Genomic DNA, 16,750 nt, shown 5'->3' with positions numbered 1-16,750 from the left:
TAAGGACCTGTCTACACTATTTTGTTGGCAGGCATGAGGCTGCTCAACCTGAACGTCCAATCAGCAGTATACCGTGGAGTTGAGGCTACTGCAGCTCCGTTCCAGGCTATTGAGCCTGCTGCAAAGCAAAATATATTAGGCAAGACTCAGTGCTATGCTTATATGGAGTCTGGCCAGCTCAACACATTGGAAAAGCAAGCATATGTCCATTGACTCGAGGACCATGGTCAGTACCGATTTACTCCACGGAGCTCACTATGAAGAAGAGACAACCAACCTTGATATACTGGGATCTGAGCTGAATTGTCCCTGTAGTCTGCAGGGCTTGGGAAGATCCTCCTTACTGGCATATTTTGACTAAAGACACCTCTCACATTTTGAATCTCATTGCGGGGAAATAATGAGGAACAAAACTTTCACCATACCACTGCAGTGAACCCCACAGGAGCTATTGGGAAGGCTGGCACAAGAGCTTAAGGGATCTGAGAAAAAAATTGAGTGGCGTATTCAATGGTTTGAATATCCAACTGGCATATATACCCAAACGAGTACAGGTTGATTGAGGGATCCTTACTGGATGCAGACCAGGTGCATCCTGGAAGCCAACCAGCACTGCAGTGTGATGCTACCTCTCTGTAATGTCCCCTCCCTACAGACCATATTAACTCTGACATGTCACTACCCCAGCATGCCTGTACAGCTTCCTTGAGTTCGCTCTGTGAAAGAAAGGGCTGGGGACTCTCCAAAACCACCACCACACACATATATATACAAAGGATTTGGATGTTGAACCTAATTCAACTTGCTGAAATTATGGAACTGTTCTTCAGGCGATGCCTTAGTCCTTCTAACTACCAGCAATTGTGCAATAATGGCAAGAATAGCGCAGCCCTGAGCCTCAACAATCTATCCAGCAAGATCCTGCATCTCCCCCATCTAGAGCTTCCCAGAATGCTCACGGAAAATGCTACAACTCACACGTGGGTTCTTCCTCTAAACTTCTACGGAGACTTGGATGACTGCAATTTTTAAAATCAACTCATGTGACTATTCCCACCCTGAGAATTTACTCCTGCCAAATATTAGTGGAAGGTTAGAAGCAGCTTTTTTTTGGGAACTAGGTAAACAGAATAAATTTCAATGAAAATAACAACATTTGATTCATCTTCCATCAAACAAAATGGAAATTGGACATATTCCAGGCACTGTGAGTGCTGAAACATCATATCCTGCTCCTTACAAACTGAAACGTGGAAGGGACTTTCTTCTGCGAATAGAAGCCTCTGATTTAATCAGGCACTGGGGTAGGATATTGGAGAGAGAGAGATGCAATCTCCACTATGAAGCCACAGCTTCTCCCTTTGCCACCTGTGCTTTGTTTCTTCCTTTGCAGAACCCAGATAGGCAACAGTCCTGTCCTACCTCAGAGATGTATGGTCATGATAAACGCGCTGGGAAGCACAAGCTCCTCAGACACAAATTGTTCCTTACTCTCTCGCTCCAAGCTCACTCCCAACCCTTTTTCTCTCCCTGCTCCCCTCTTCCGGCAATATGAGTTCACATCGCACGAATGGTGGCCTGGGATGAGCATTGATTGTGACATTTGATTTAAGTAGGTCTCATTTCACTGACTTTTCATGGGTAACTGGATAAAAGTAGGGGAGGAGCTCCATTAAAGAAAAAAAAAATTAAAAAAAGCCTGATATATAACTCAATCCTAGATCATCCAAGAGAAACTGAAAAATTTTAAGACTTTAAGAGATGAGTAGTCCCTATATCTCCAACACAGTAACCCTAACTCCCCTAACACAGTAATCCTAACTGCCCTCCTTTCCACATCTTCTCTGACACCTCTCCACGCCCCAACAACCTCACATTCTTTCTCCCCCTTCCCTATTGCCTTTCCCACCCATAATCCTCTCCTAGATCCTCCATCAGCTAAGTAAGAGGTTGCATGTGCTGGACCATTCCTAGGTCAGATGTTTGATCATTGGCAAGGCATTACACAAATGATGACTGGCCAGATCAGTGGATAATAGCTGGTGTCTAAAAAGACCCTGATCTGAACCTCCTTCTTTATCCTTCACCCAAACTTTCACAAAACCCATGTCCACCAGAAAGACTCTTCTGAGGAGATGCTATGAAGCTTATCCCTTCTTCCTACAGAGAAGGGATGGTTGGTCCAGCCCTGATGGGGTTTTTGTTGGCATCATGAAGGTGGATAACTAGAAAACACCTGCAATAAGAGAAGGCTGTAACAAGAGAAGGAGCTTGCTCCTTTGGGACTAATAAATCCTAAAGGTTTAGGCCCATGTAACTTATGTTTCTCCTTTCTTTCTTCATTATTAAGGTTTCTCTGTCCTCCCCATCTTCCTTTCCTCCTCCTCCACTTCTTTCCTTTAGCTAATGAAGCATCCTTTGTTTTATTTCTTCTGACTAATTAAACGTCCTGACAGAAGGTAGTCGGATGCTGTGATCTGAGCCTTGCAAGGGAAATTTCCTTGGAGGAAAATGAGGGGGGAAAGCAAGGTTGATTTAAAAAAAAATACTGATGCCAAGAGAAAAACAGCAAGGCATTCTCAAGGTAAGAGAGAAACCAGTCCTACAGGAGTTTCCCAGCACCCAACCCAAGAAGCAAACTGATTGTCTTCAAAAGAGGAACAGGGTCTCCACCTGCTTTGATTGAAGATGGTCCCAGATGGCCTGTCCCTCACCATCTCCCCATCCCTGGAGGTGTTCAAGGCCAGGCTGGATGAGGCTTTAAGCAACCTGGGCTAGTAGAAGGTGTCCCTGCCCATGGCAGGGGGCTGGAACTTGTTGAACTTTAAGGTCCCTTCCAAACCATTCTATGATTCTATGATTCTATGATTCCATGTCTGTTGATGGGTGCCATGCAGAGGCACTGTGAAATACAGATAGAGCCATGGCAAGTTGGAGCTGGAAAGAAAACCTTGGCCTGGGCCAAGCAGGAACAGAGCAGGTCGTTATGAGTTGCAAGTCCTGCGATTCTGTCACCAGGCATGACAAGGGAGGACAGAAGCAATCAATGACATCAGCTGGGATGGAAATAATGAGTGCTACTGCCTGGGGCTGCTTGCTGTCCTACCACCTCATCACTCTGCCTAGCAGGGCAGAAGGATGCTCTTCCTCTTCTTTACAAGTTCACTTTGCTTCCTTCTTCTCTTCTATTTCCTTCTTTTGCTTTCTCCCTCATTTTTTTTTCTCTCCTTTGTCTTCATTCCTCTCTTCCTTTGGCAATTTGCCATGACATATTCTGTCTTTTCTTCTTGCTCTTAATGCATTTCTCTGGGTCTCTCCCCTTTATATTCGCTGCATTTCTCTCTTTCCTTCTCTGACTTTCTGCACAACACTGTGAAAAGCGAATTCATTCAAGTTGTGCTTGTTCCATTACCCTGCTCTGGCTCCAGGGTCAAACAGGCTCCAATTAGAACAAAGTCAAAAATGGTATTTCTTAATGCCATGCAGTTTGCCTGAGACCTTACAAGCAAGCTGTTCTTTCTGCTTTTTCCATCCCTGAAACTGAGAAAGGTTGTACAAAGTCTTTATAGGTACAACATCATACTAATAAAGTCACCAGAAAATTAAACCATTTATTTTGCTCCCAAATTAAACACAGACATAACAGTTTGGAATCTGGGGAGCTGGGATTTGTTTGTTTTTACTAATGGGTTTGCTATTCAGAATGGTTGCCTTGACCTTGACTTCCTGCATTAAAAACTCAGTAAATCAGAAAATTTTGAAAGTACTAGTTGCAAGGGGCATCTAGAGCTTTCTAATCCAATTTACTGCTTGGAGCAAGACTATCACTAACATCAGGTGAGGCTGGCCATGGTTGGTCTAGATGGGTCTTGGAAATTCTCAGATATGGAGAGCTCCTATCATTCTGGTCACCCTTCCAGGGCCACAGCACTCTCCCAATGATAGGGTTTTTCCTAAAGTCACACATGAACACCCTAAGCTACACCTGTGGATCTTGCCCTTGTTAAATCATTAGGCACAAGTGAGAGAAGTTTGGGTTTATAATTTTTGTAATTGCCCCTCTGATACCTCTAGGTTGTGATTAGATTGCCCCTTAACATTCTTTGCAACAACAAGCAAGCCCAGCTCCCTCTGCTCCTCTCCTTAGAGGTCATGAGCTCAAAGCAATGAGACTCAATCCACTCTTCTGATAAAGAACTGGACCAGGTGGGTGTGATTTACTGCCGGAGTTGCTCAGGAACCATTTTACTAGCCAGAATGGCTTTTCAAAATTCTTGAGAAGTTTTTAAAGCCACCTTGTATTGATTTTGTTGCTGGTTGGACAACTCTTGTCAAAGCAGAGAGCTGGTTGTCAAAATTGCTGGGAAATAATGCTTTTACCAGTACTCAGAAAAGCGAACAGCTTTCTAAACAAAGGACTGTATGTCAGTGCTGCAAGAAGACAACAGAGGAGGGTTGAATAACCAAGAGGTGAACATGTTCTTGTCATCTGCCAAAAAAATATCCTGATTTTTTTTTTTATCCCCATTCTGTTAGATTCTGGGTTTCTCATACAGGCTCAGGTCCTTTGTATATACACATATCTACTGCAGTGGTATGTAAAGCACCAGCCATGTACTCTACCCAAGTACAACCACTTGAGAAATGGACAGCAGCCACCCCAACTGGCAGAAATCTGCAGCAATATACAGGAACTTTTAGGGACTTCAGGAATGAGTGATGCTATGACACCTTCATCTGAATGAGAACCAGGCTCTTGACACAACTCAGCTGACAAAGATGTTCCTTAAAGGTTGTCCACCACTAAGAACTCTGCAGAACCAAGACAAGCAACTGATGTCCAGCTGTCTGGTCATGCCAGGACATGCCAGCTGCTGAGGCTCATAGTAAAACTACAGATACAGATGGAGCTGCTCAGTTTTCACCTCACAGAAGATATATTTCTTGCACTAATTGCAAGACAGAGAGAGAAGAAGAGTAGGATACAAGCTCTTTTTGGTGGACCACAAAATTTCAGCAGTAGCAGGGATGTAATGAAGGCAGGATTGGGCCACAGGTGATAGGAGCTTTTTTGGTGGGTCAGCAAAATCAGAGGGACTGCAGAGTTCACCCAACTCAAAGCAGAGAAGCAGGGTAGAGGCACCAAGTCATTTTTTTATAGAATGATAGAATGGTTTGGGTTGGGAGGGACCTTAAAGACCAACGAGTTCCAACCCCCCTGCCATGGACAGGGACATCTTTCACTAGACCAGGTTGCTCAAAGCCTCATCCAGAATGACTTACAACACTTCCAATGATGGGGCAGCCACAACTTCTCTGGGCAACTCAGTCCTGTGTCTCACCACCCTCACTGTAAAAAAATTCTTCCTTATATCCAATTTAATTCTATCCTCTTTCAGTTTAAAACCATTACTCCTTGTCCTGTAACTACAGGCCCTGGTGTCATGTACTGGACCCTGGCCAGCATCTAATTAGGCACCACACAAGTGCTCACTCACTCCCCCCCACAGCAGCATGGTGAGGAGGGAGAATCAGAAGGGTAACAGTGCAAAAGCTTGTGGGTTGAGACAAGGAGCATTTAACAATTAAAAAAAAAAAAAAAAAAGAAAAAAAAAAAGGAAAAACTAATAAAGAGAAAGGGAAAAAAGAAACAAAACACAGGAAAAGCATGTGATGCAAAGAAAACTATTACACACCACCAACCAAACAATGCCCAGCCAGTCCCCAAGCAATGGCAGCCCCCACCAACCTCCAGCGCCCCAGTTTTATTGCTGATCATGATGTCATATGGTATGGAATATCCCTTGGGTCACCTGGGGTCAGCTGTCCTGGCTGTGTCCCCACTCAAATTCTTGTGTACCCCCAGCCTTCTTGCTGGTGGGGCAGCCTGAGGAACAGAAAAGGTCTTGATGCTGTGTAAGCACTGCTCAGCAGTAACTAGAACATCATTTTGTTATCAACACTGTTTTCAGCACAAATCCAAAACATAGCACCTAATAAGCTACTATGGAGAAATCTAACTCCATCCCAAACAAAACCTGGTTAAAAGTCTTTCTCTGTCTTTCTTATAACACCTTATATAATGAAAGGCCACTACAGGGTCTCCCCAGAGCCTTCTCTTATCCCTCTTCAAACCTCTGAGGAGGACTTTGAGATCCCTGCATGAAGATTGCTTAGTAGCATCATTAAGAAATAATCTCTTCACAACTTCTTTCTGGAACAACCCAACATCCTTCCCAGCCCATGTCTTTGCAAGGTAGGTCCAGGGCATTACTACTTCCTTTTGCTTCCTTTATACCATTAACTACAGGCTTCTCGTGTCAAAGCTAATGGTCACCCATTATCAGGAACGCATTTGTGGAGCTGAGAGCCCCTTTTATGTAATTTGGCCAGTCTAACAAGCAATTCCATGTAATTACAGTACACAAAAATCACCCAGAGAGACATCTTAAGATGCTACTACTTATTAACAATTGCTAACTCTTCACTCGGTATTGAGTCTGCTCTCTAGATACAACATGGAAATCTGCATTTAGTAAACAGCCTTGATGAAGCTCTCAAGGCAGAGGAGCGGTCACGCAGCCACTCGTTAATAAGAACTGTCATGATAATTTCCTTCAGGCTGGTGGGGAATTACAGGAGTTAACAGCACGCATTATCTACCTGCCAGTCATCAACGCCACAGTCAGGTTGCTGCCGCTCTTTCAACTACCAGACTGCACTCTCAGTGCCTCAATTTCCAGTACTGATAACAAGGAGGGCTGGATCAGGCTCATATTAACTCTAAGGGCAACTCTCCTCCTGCCCAGCCAGCTGTTACCAGACATTTTCACTAAACAGCCCACTGTCATAATTTAAAATTCAATTTTATATATCTATTCTATTCTGTTCTATTCTATCATTCTATTATTCTAAGAAAATAGACTATGAATCACAGAATCATAGAATCGTAGAATGGTTTGTGTTGGAAGGAACCTTAAAGATCACCTAGTTCCAACCCCCCTGCCATGGGCAGGGACACCTCCCACTAGACCAGGTTGCTCAAAGCCTCATCCAGCCTGGCCTTGAACACCTCCAGGGATGGGGCATCCACAGCTTTGGGCAATCTGTTCCAGTGTCTAACCACCCTCACAGTTAAACATTTCTTGCTACTATCTAATCTAAATCTGCAGTCTTTCAGCTTAAAACCATTACCCCTTGTCCTGTCACTACACTTCCTAAGCTTTATTCCCTTTCCGCCCCTTTCCCATTGCACTTTGCCTGGCCACGCTATGGAAGTCACTGTTTAATGGAAGTCTGATGAGTAGCCATGAGACACTTTGCATCCTTCTGCAAGCTGCAGTTTGGGAACCAGCATGGCAAGCAAGGCGACTGCAAGCGAGGAGAGTGGGGGTCTATTCCCAGCTCGCCTGTGGGTCAACTGTGTACACGTGGCTCCACCATTTAAGCCGATCTCATCAAAGTCCTCTCAGCCGATCTGCTTGAGATTGCAAACACTGGCCTTAACTTTTCGGGGGCCTATTTTGACCCCCTGGAAATGGAAGAGAATAATACTGCTCTCCATCTTTCTTCCAAAGCTTGATTCAGCTTAGATTTCTAATACATGTAAATGCCTTAGGGGGTTCCTAGGGCTATGTCAGGACGATCAAGTGCCAGCATCTCATTCTCTGCTGTGCAATATGGGAGGCAAGAAGGAGAGAGAGGAGAGAGCTTTTGGCTTAACTGTTTGTGAAATGGCCAGATGGAGTGTCTGGTTTTTAAAACTTTGCTTTTCATGCACATAGTAAGACTTGCTCTGTTTCAACCTTTTCCTTTAAAGCATGTTCTAGAGAAAATAGAATCATTTTCCACAATAAAGCTGGTAATAATCAAAATGGCCTGTGCCTCTATGAGCACATATTCTTTCCTTCTGAGACAACAGAGGCAGAAGTGAACTTTCATCAGATTCTGCATTGCCACTGTCACAGGCACTGCAGCAAGCAGCCAACCTCTATCTCACAATGTCAGTCCTAGAAAATAAAATGATCCAGGACTCCCCCCATTGCCCTGAGATGAAGTTGTATGGTATAGATAATATTCATAAAATCTCACCGTTCAAAAGAGGGGTCTTGTCCATACTGCCTAGCGAAGCATCCATGGACCATGCCATCACCTGGACCACAACTGGACATTATTAGTTGGCAAGAGTCAAGAAACAGCTGGGGAGCTTTATAAAAATTAAACAGTAGGGACAACTACAGAACAGTGCTAGAGCCTTTGCCATGGAATTTATTATTAATAATATTATTATTACTATTACTAGCATTATTTTACATTATTTTACAGCTCTAACTACATTAAAAATGAGCCTTCTTTATTGCACCATTCCACTTGGGATTGTCCCTTCCCTGTACTACGCAAAGGATAACCAGTTCAAAGTCCATAACTGATCTGAAAGCTGGTCCTTGCATTACCCATCTTTCCCTGGTTTCACAAATGTGCCCTCATCTCTAGTAACTTCACAGCAGCAGTGCTGAGCACCTTGCAGGGAAATGTGGTGAGATTTACACACAGTTAAAATAAAATAACTCCATGGCAGACTGGGAATGGAAAATGAGGGTGGAATCCAGACTGTGTTTATCCTGATTTAAGAGCGTTTTGATTCCAAGCCAAGAGACAGCATTTCACCAAATTATTCCAAAAGAGCCTGCTGTTTGTTTTACTTTATCAATGTCATGCCGGTGAGTGATGCCAGACCAGCAGCTCTCCCCACAGCATGGGCATCACACGTCTTCTCCGTGCCTGTGCATCCTGCCCTTTGGAGAGACCCGAATGAAGAATGGGGGAAACATCTGAGGTCGTGGTGTCTGAAGGAAGACTTCTGCTGAAGATGCTCATATCACTCTGCTGCCTACCACCATGGAGAACAAACGTCTGTCTTCCTTTTCCCCTTCTAACATCCTTGACTGCTGAAGACCAGCCCTTAAAAAAAGTTTTTATCCAAAACATGAGCCATGAACACTAGTGCAACGACTGCACAATCCATCCCTAAAACACCTCTTCAACCCTGCCTTCATTCAGTCCCTCTGCAGGTGTGACTCTTCTCCTGCAGGACCCAGGCAGAGCTTCCCATCTCTCACTGTTCAACCACTGAAGATCCCTGCACTGGCAATGGCTCCTGACCCAAACTGGGGTGGAACTAACAGCCTTGAAGTAAAATATATCTCCAGCTCATTATCAGTCCTCAAAGGCTTTCAGGGGCTCACTGGCTAGAGCTCGCCTCTAAAAAGGAGATGAATGGATTTCAGCCATTTAGCAGATGATCATAGAGTCACAGAATCATAGAATTATAGAATGGTTTGGGTTGGAAGAGACCTTAGAGATCATCTAGTTCCAGCCCCCCTGCCATGAGCAGGGACACCCTCCACCAGGTTGCTCAAAGCCTCATCCAGCCTGGCCTTGAACACCTCCAGGGATGGGTGATCCACAGCTTCTCTGGGCTACCTGTGCCACTGCCTCACCATCCTCACAGTAAAGAATTTCTTCTTTATTCCCATTGCAATCTGAAGAGCCCATGGGATCCAGTATGTTTCCGCCCACCCAGTACAATACACAGCTGGTTACTGGGGAGTTACTGGTGCTAATTCCGTCTAAATGTGATCTCAAAGCAGCACTCAAGGAATCAGCTTCTGGCCCCAGTGCCCATCTCTTTCACAGCTGAGTGACTGGGAAGTAAAATTGTAACAGCCCCTGGATTTATAGCTGCACCGAGCTGATATAAACAAGATCAAATCTGGTCCCAGTAGCAGGCTATTCCCCATCTGGGGAATGGCTGACATGATTGCCATATTTAAAAGCAAAAAAGAGCAATTTGTCATGAAAAAATGAAAGCGTTGTCTTGCTTGTGGGGAAGGAGCAGAGTCACTTTGCTTTCACAGATTTATTGAATATATTCTTTATATCCTTCTGGTTAGCAGGGCAGGTAGCTAGTGCTACCTGCTAGAGCACTTGAGCTGCAGGCTTAGTTTTGACTGACCATTATCGCACATAGCATCATCCCAATTTCCTGATTAGACAGTCCTAACATTTAGAGGGAAGTTACAAGCTCAGATACTCATAACTACAAGTCTGACATTTGTTTTCCATGCATATTGCCCATTTTTTGCTTAAAGATTGCCATTACTGATAAAATCTTGACAGTAGATTTGTCCACTCAGCTATTCATAGACAGCAAAAGTTTGAAGGGCACAAGCCTTTCAGAAACTGATTGAATTTTAGTTTAAATAATAATGACACAATTTCCATGTCCTGCTGCATGGCAATTCAAGGGTAACCTATAACCTTTAGGTAGGGCACAACAGGGCTCAGTGGTGAAGCAGCTTGCCAAAATTACCTAAAAAAGGCTTTTCCAGGCCAAAGTACTACGGAGACAGGTGCATAATGATACAAGACAAGCAACGCTCTGCAGTTTGACTGGCTGTTTGCTCCTCAAAGAGCTTTGCAAAGGAAGATAATCTCATTTAGCACTAATGCACTGACTCCAACCCCCGATGAGCCCATGAAACACAGCCTCCGTCACCCACTTGTTACCATTTTCCATTGAACACCTTTGTGATGTCTCCCACGCTATCCTCCGCCTTGGGAGAAGCGCCTGAAAAAAAAATAATCTAGAAAGCTATCCAGTGCTCTTGCTTTAAACCTCCTCTGTAAAACCCTGCTTGGTGCAATGCCTACAAAACCACCCTGGCAATGGCAGATGTGCCACAACTTAGTGCGGATCACGATGACTAACGCCCTCGTGCTGTTTACATGTGCCCCAACACCCACCCGTAGCCAAGCATCCTTGTGTTTCAGCTAGAAATTTCATCTGTATTTCATTTATTTTGGGTTAGGGTGGCTTTGTGGCTGAGCAGGTTGCTGAAGTCGTGCTTGGTAGCTCAACCTCCCAGGTGATGAGGTAGTCCAAATAAAACAGGATAAATATAAAACAACGGTGGATCAACAGCTACAGCATACAGAAAGCAGGCAAAGTGGCCTCTCCAATTGTGGACAGATCTTGTGATTTTTCCAAACACATACCCTATGCCACCAGAACTTCTCCATCTGCCTCCATCCTGCTCCTCCACCTCCCAGCAACGTGCCACATCTCTGCCACTTTTCTCTCTTTTTACACAGAAAGAAGCAGCCACAAAGGTGATCTAATCTAAAGAATTACAAGCAAGAGGGTGGAAAAGACCTACAAGCTCAGCTCACCCATTTGCCTGCCTCAAAGCCATCTAAACCAAAATCTTCACTGATGGAGGCTAGGCTCTTGATGTTTGACTATCCCCGCAGCCAGAAGGTTTTCCCTGGTGCTGAAATTAAATCTCTCTCATTGCAATTTGAGTCCAATTCCCAGCAGACACAAAAAGCAGATTACTCCCTTTCCGCAGCTACCTTCTACCCATTTCAAGACTATTATCCTCTTTCCCCCTCAGTCTTTTCTCCTTGAAAAAAAAGAGTCAGACCATCTCACAGAGCTCACCTCTGCTCACCATCAGCATGGAGGTACCACACCAAACCTCTCTGACACATCATCCTCTCCCATGTACGTACTCACACACTCCTACACTCACACACCGTACCAGTCATCCTGTTGGAACACAGAGCACAGCATCCCGGAGAGGTACCGTTCACTCTCTTGTCAGAATCATAGAGTCACACAATGGTTTGGGTTGGAAGGGACCTTCGAGATCATCTAGTTCCAACCCCCCTGCCATGGGCAGGGTTCGTTCACATTTCTGTCCCTCAGTGGCTCAAATCTGCAAGGACTAAGCCTAAGAGCTGCTTTCTGAACTCTTAGGAAAGGGGAAAGTGGGAACTGTGAAGACCCTGGTGTCCTGACTTAAATCCACACCTCCTGGAACAGAGCAATAAGCTGTGGCTGGGTAACAGGGCAGCTGTCACTGCTTGCTAAGCTGCCTTCATGGCAACAAGCCATTAAGCACTGCAGCTCAAAATAAGCACCAAACCTCTCAGGAACGCCAGGACACGCAGTACACCAGACGTGCATGGGGAATCTTTAATTTCAGCTGAAGACAAGGGACTAACCTCAGCCCTGATCTGCTCCTGGGGTCACTTGGTTAATACCAGAGCTGCTCTTGTCTTTACACCGAAGGGTGAAATTTGGCTCAGTATTACTCACACTGAAGCAGTGAATCCCACAACGGTTTTAAGCTCCCAGCCACTTGATCATGTTCCTCTCCCACGTCCCCTTCAGATGAAGAGATACAGGGTGATGCAGCATTCGCCTGCAGAAGAGTCACTGCCAGTGCTGCGCGGAGCTCGCTGCAGACCCACACTGCTGCAATCCCACCACCCGGAGTTTTGTCGGGAGTTAAAAGACCTGAGTGTATCTACAAGCATGGAACAGAAACTCAGCGGAGGAAAGCTGTCAGCTGCGAATATCTACCGAACTACCCACTGGATCGACAGGCAGCTGAATCTGCAGACAGTCACGAAGGAGGGGGGATGCTGGATGACTGCTTGTTATGCTGAGCCAAATCCTCCTATTATTACCTTGTGTGCTACCTGTCTTCCTTTAACATATTCAAGTGTTGTCTCTGCTAGAAGCACAGAACTGAAAGGGATTTCCTATCACCCTTGTCTCTGATTTCTTTCCTATATATATTCAAACACCTATCACTTATTTGCTGATGGGTTCCTTTCTTTGATATTTGTGTACGGCATATAACAATGGTAATCTCCACTCACATCTCCCACCAAAATAACAAACCCGGTGTTCCTCTGCTCCCTGGCACCTGGAGCACATCACAAACTCTATCAGTAATCCCCTTCCTCTAAAAATCCACCATAAATCATCCACACACTGACTCCGGGTCCTCTCCAAGCTCAAATGAGATTTACCCAAATTGACTCTGCAATGCACGCTGACAGACTTCAGGTCAGTGATGACAAAGCAAATGTTTAAAAAGCAGGTGACTTCCAGCAAAGTGACGATGTAGGATCACAGTTCAGCCTCCTCTGCTAAGAGGTGACATTTGAAAAAAAACACAATTCTTTTAAGAGGGAGATAGATTGCGGGTTGGCCCATTTGGCCATCTAAGGGCATCACAGGTCCTCTCTATTTATCGAATCATAGAATTATAGAATGGTTTGGGTTGGAAGGGACCTTAGAGATCATTGAATTCCAAACCCCGTCCTGTGGCCAGGGACACCTTCCACTAGACCAGGTTGCTCAAAGCCTCATCCAGCCTGGCCTTGAACCTCCAGGGATAGGGCATCCACAGCTTCTCTGGGCAACCTGGGCAATTTCTACCTAATTTTATTACAAGACACAGTGGGAGGGGGAAACTGTGCACCCAGCTGGTTCATACTCTATCTTCTCCATGCTATCAACACCTGCTGAAGCTGAAGGGGACTATACTGAGTTAAAAGAAAAGAGAATCCCTGCTGAGCAAAGGAAAGACAACCTTGTGATTCGCAGAATCACAACCTGCTCCTACAGGCTGCCATGGACTTTAGGGAAAGGCACCCCGGAGAAAATACACCAGCTGCTCCTGCTGTAGAGCAGGAGATGGGCAAACACCAGAAATCCCCAGCAGCACTTAACACCATAAACCTTCCCCAATCACAGCACAAAGCTCTCCTGAGATGAGCAGGAGTTGAGCTGGAGTGTCCCTTCATCACTCCCACTTTGGCTTCGCCATATCCAGGGAGAGTCCAGCTGTAAAAGCACAAATCCCCAGGAAATCTTAGGAAATATCTCCAGTTCAAGGGCTCCACAACAAGAGAAACAATCAGCTTCTGAGAGACACTCTACATGCAGCAGCAGCCCGGAGAGGACAGAGTGATTGTAGGAAGAGAAGCCAACGGCACAAGCGCAGGAGGCTTGCAGAGGATTTGGACCTCAAAAGCGCAAATGTTTGCAGCTCAGCAATGTTTGCCCTGGCACGGCTCTTGCTAAACAAGCAAACGGAGGTTCCTAATGTTCTGTCAGGGAAATGACAGCACTTAGTGCTTTCTGGAGCACCCTTCAGGCTTGGGGCACTGGGCAGAAATGGATGCACACAGCTTGGGATGTCACCTGCAAGTGTGCTGCAGCTGGAGAAAGGGAAGCAGAAAAGAATGAAGTGATTAGCCCAAGGTCAGAATTTCACTAACAGGCACAGAAACAGCTCTCAGTCCTGTAGCTTAGCCGATACACCCAGATACACTAGTATAATAAAATCTTCCCTAGACTCCCTGTACAAACTGGCAGTAGTTTGATGCCTTAAGACTTTGAGTTCAGCAAAATGGGAAACTTCCTTTCAACAGAAAAGTCCGACTTTTGAATCAAAGAGTTAATATTGCAGGAGAAGCAGCATCATTATTAAGAAAACCTGAAAACCACTGTAAACGTGAGAACTGGCTGTTCCCAAGGTATGCAAAAGGCTTTGTTCTTACCCAGGCTCCAAATCTCAGAGCAATCGTTGTGATAAACGAAGGTAAAATATAAATGTTAAAATATTCATCTCCAAATAAAGTGTTCTGGTCTTATCTCTGGAAAACACTGCTATAATTTTCCATCAAAATGTTGTCAGAACTGCTACACCCCTACAAAATATTTTAATTCATTAGCATCAATATTTTTCCAGGGGAAGAACATGCTGCTGGAAAATCTGGATCTACTCCCTGTACAAGTGAAGCTTTACGGACTTTTATGACTATAACAAAACCCACTTTGTGTCTGCACACTGTCTGAAGTACACAGACCTCCCCTAGCACAGGGCAATCTTTTCAGAGGGAAGATCTTCAAGATACAGCAAGATCACACCAGACCTGCATGTTAATTCCCTTTCCACAACCCGCTCAGCCACTCTGTACAGTGAAAATCTACTCTCCACGTTTCATTATTTCCCCACAGTAAAAAAAAAGGATTTCTTCTCCTCTGCTGCATACACAACGCTGGGATGCTTTCAGGAAAAAAAAAGTAAATGGTGTGAGATGAAGAGAGGAGCTCAGAAGCTGTTGTCCCTTTGGTAGGAAGCACGCCACGACAGGTGCCATGAATTCGTGCAAACTGGAGATAAAAAGGAACAAAGCCTCTTGCAATATCCTGGGATATCATAGGGTCAGGGCTGCTCACTGCGTACATTCACCTGCCTCGCCAGCACACTTCCAAGTCAGCTTTGTAGTTTGTTTTGATACAATACAATGTCCCACAAAAATACACAGGTGCTGTACAACCCTTCCAGCTAATCATTCACCTGTCAGTAAATGTCATTGTGCAGACAAGACGTTAAAAAAATTCAGCACGGACACAACAAACTCAGCATCCATACAGGTTCTTGCCACCAGCATCTTTCAAGGTTCTCTAACACTAGAAATGAGAGCAGAGCTCAGACGCCCAATTCTGACCAGTCTCATCTCTGCAGATGAGGCTAGTAAGGAGGGGGAGAGAGCTCAGAGATACATTTGTACAGTCTTACTACACTAAGTGTTGTAAGAACCAATCTCTAAAGCTTGATTGACATTATAAAGGCTAATCACGAGCTGGTAGGCAGAGGAGAAATATGAGCCAAACTCAAACAAGACAACAAAAGGGTGAAAGTCTCTCCTGCACATCCGCCGGCTCTCTTTTCTTCCCATCTCCAAGAAGTCGCCAAGACTGGCAAGAAATACTGAAAAAAACCCACCACCACAAGGCTCTTTATCACCCTGACCACGGTTTGCAAAGGTACAGTTTGAACACTTGGTTCTGTAATTTTTTTTGCCCTTATTTTCTACTAGCACTGCTGTTCTGCAAGGTTCCTCTGCTCCCTGGCATTTGGAGTGCATCACAAGCTCTATCAGTAATCCCCTTCCTCTAAAAACCCACCATAAATCACCCGTACATTGACTCCAGGTCCTATCCAGAGCATGTCAATACCATTGCCCTACAAAGCTAGGCATGGCATAAAACCAAAAAAGAAAAAACAGCCCCAAAAAGCTTGTCTGTGTTCCATAATTTAAGAGGTTTTAATCTTTCATGATGGTCAAGCAGCAATCCTGCCGAACCAGTGCAAGAAGATGCTTCTGTCTAGTTGAAATTGCAGGGTCCAAGGGAAATTGGACCTAGAGAAAGACTCAAGTTTGAACTTCAGCTTATGAGCTGGACCTGAACAGCTCCATTACAGTTTAGGGATGCCTGTCTCCAAAACCAATTCAAAACACAGCACTTTCAGCCCCTAGCTTCATGGAAATCAAGGAAAACCACGTTCTTTCCCCACCACATGTGCAACTCTCAGGGTCCAGCCCAGGGAAACTCCATCTCTGGCAAGTCTGAACTGGGCAGCAACACTCACCCCCCACAAGCCTTTCCTGGTCTTTTTTCACTGCAAAGAAGCTGTGCCCATAGCAGGGTTACAAACATTTCAACCTGCCAGGGCCAAAAGACTCCAGAAGGGCGATTTATAACAATAAATAATTTTAATGACACAGTCGGATGGAGTTTCTTGTCCTGAGAGCTCCAAAGGCACATGAAAAACTGCACTATAAATGTCACCACCGCAGACACCAATGATGACATGATGCCACCTCTGGGGAAGGGAGAAGCAGCGTGGGTTCGCTCAGAATGACACTCAGGCAGGAAACCAAGGGTGGTACCACGAGGACCTGGGTGAACCAGTCTCCACAGCATCAACAAACCCTGAGCTTTGCTTAGTGGAGGGACTCAGGAGGAAACCAGGTCCCAGTTTTCCTCCCGGCATGGCCAGAGAACTCATCCTGATGCTCATGAGCTGACTCCAGG

The sequence above is a fragment of the Pterocles gutturalis genome, unplaced genomic scaffold (genome assembly GCF_000699245.1).
Source record: "Pterocles gutturalis isolate BGI_N339 unplaced genomic scaffold, ASM69924v1 scaffold4109, whole genome shotgun sequence".
NCBI classification, from domain to species: domain Eukaryota; kingdom Metazoa; phylum Chordata; class Aves; order Pterocliformes; family Pteroclidae; genus Pterocles; species Pterocles gutturalis.
The sequence above is the reverse complement of the archived record's forward strand: the minus strand, read 5'-3'. Positions refer to the sequence as shown.